Raw genomic sequence first — 2,335 nt, 5'->3', positions numbered from 1 at the left:
TTCTGCTTCCTATCATGCATGGGAGAACAAGCACATAATCTTTCATGAAGTGTTCTGAGGTTTAAACATTGTGATGAACACCAGGTCCACACATGGCATCCTCAAAGNCACTTTTCCTAAATCTGTGAAGTTTATTATAGCTACCACCTAATCATTTGACCACAACTAAGTTATTTTTCTTGGTCTGATTTTTACTCTTATAGTGCACATACCAAGTGCAGAATGAAGGATATGAGAAAACCTTGAACTGTGGATGCATGTATGCAACATAGCTATTTAATTTTTTGTATCCCCAGTAATCTAGCTATCCACATGCACATTTTATGAATCTTAGCACCACCTCCTCATCCTGACATAACTACCTGCGTGCATACATGTGTGCATCCTCATCTTTTCCTTATACTGTTAATCACTCAAGAAATGTAAAGAACAAAGTTCACTCTATACCACAGCATGCACAGTGACAAATGCTATAGGACCTCAAATCTGTTCATTGGTATCCACAAAAAGCAATAGTAGTTTAATTTTTAGAATGTTGGGCTACATTAAGTCTTACATTATGTCACCATAGCTTTACATCATTAATAATCAGAAAATATTTTCTAGTAATTCAAGCAATCAGTATTGTAATATTTTCTGTTTTACATTGTTATTGGCAATGAAAGTTTGTGAAAATGGTAAATAGTATAGTTGTAATTTGGTGATTGCTTTTTTCAAAAATATTATCAGCTCACTACCCCTTAGAACTCAAATTTGTGGTGGTGGTGCAAAAAAAAAAAATTCCTATTTTCCATTCCCTCTTCCATTCTTTGACTACCTCTGTCATGCTATTGAACATCACATAAGGATAGCCATGTTTGACCCACTGGCTCATGTGGATTCCCTCTTAGCTTCTGAGTCCTCCAGGAAAATGTGCAGTTCTGTGTTCTGTGCCTGCAGGTCACTAGTGCCATGACAGTTGAAGTGTTCATACAGACACATAGTTCAGTGTAATTACTGATTTAACTGAGTCTTGTGTAGATTTCAGTTTGTCATGTTAATTGTGGGATTTCTTAAATCTTCCACACAGATCCCCCAAAGGTACATGTGACCCATCACCCCAGATCTCATGGTGATGTCACCCTGAGGTGCTGGGCCCTGGGCTTCTACCCTGCTGACATCACCCTGACCTGGCAGTTGAATGGGGAGGACCTGACCCAGGACATGGAGTTTGTGGAGACCAGGCCTGCTGGCGATGGAACCTTCCAGAAGTGGGCATCTGTGGTGGTGCCTCTTGGGAAGGAGCAGAAGTACACATGCCATGTGGAACATGAGGGGCTGTCTGAGCCCCTCACCCTGAGATGGGGTAAGGAGGGTGTGGGTGCTGAACTGGGGTCAGGAAAGCTGGAGCCTTCTGAAGACCCTGAGCTGGTTAGGGCTGAGAGCTGGGGTCATAACCCTCACCTTCATTTCCTGTACCTGTCCTTCCCAGATCCTCCTCCACCCACAGACTCCCACATGGTAATCATAGCTGTTCTGGTTGTTCTTGGAGCTGTGATTATCATTGGAGCTGTGGTGGCTTTTGTGATGAAGAGGAGGAGAAACACAGGTAGGAAAGGGCAGGGTCTGAGTTTTCTCTCAGCCTCCTTTAGCAGTGTGCTCTGCTCATTAATGGGAAACACGGCCACACTCCCATTGCTACTGTCTCCAACTGGGTCTACTGTCAGTTCTGGGAACTTCCTCGTGTCAAGATCTTCCTTGAACTCTCACAGCTTTTCTTCTCACAGGTGGAAAAGTAAGAGACTACGCTCCGATCCAAGTTAGTGTAGGGGACAGGATTGTCCTGAGGCCATTAAAGTGAAGCTGGAGATGTTAGGAGCTCTGGGAATAGCTCCTCCAGAGAAATCTTCTGGCAACCTGAGTTGTACTGTGATATGAATACATACATGTACATATGCATATACATTTGTTTTGTTTTACCCTAGACAGGGACAGCCCCCAGAGCGCTCCTGCTCCATGCTGCCCTGAGCTGCAGCTCCTCACACACTGATTATAAGAATCTGAATGTGACCTTGATTATTAACATCCTGACCTGAGGGTTTATTGCTTGTTGCATTGATGAATTGAGAATACTTGGAGGTTTTTTGTTTGTTTATTTGTTTGTTTGTTTTAAGAAATAAATGGCAGATGAGGAATCTTCCAGAATCTGTGTCACTATGCTGTGTGTATCTGTTGGGAGAGGATGGGACTGTGGGACTAATTGATATTTTATATTGATTGTGTCACCTTTGGCCTCTGCTCTCTCCCTCACTACGAGGCACATGCTGAGAGTCTGTGGTCACAAGGACACAGGGAA

At 43.2% G+C, this 2,335-nt stretch overlaps 1 protein-coding gene and 1 pseudogene across 1 annotated transcript in view; both read left to right on the top strand.

The window, feature by feature from the left end:
• LOC110312198 (H-2 class I histocompatibility antigen, L-D alpha chain-like) overlaps nucleotides 1-2,335 on the top strand; it is a 32,389-nt gene that overhangs the window by 4,307 nt on the left and 25,747 nt on the right. The window lies entirely within an intron of this gene.
• LOC110284028 lies at nucleotides 1,069-2,063 on the top strand (annotated as a pseudogene).

Source organism: Mus caroli, chromosome 17 (assembly GCF_900094665.2).
Source record: "Mus caroli chromosome 17, CAROLI_EIJ_v1.1, whole genome shotgun sequence".
NCBI lineage: Eukaryota > Metazoa > Chordata > Mammalia > Rodentia > Muridae > Mus > Mus caroli.
Note: the sequence above shows the minus strand (reverse complement) of the source record. Positions and strands in the feature narration are given on the sequence as shown.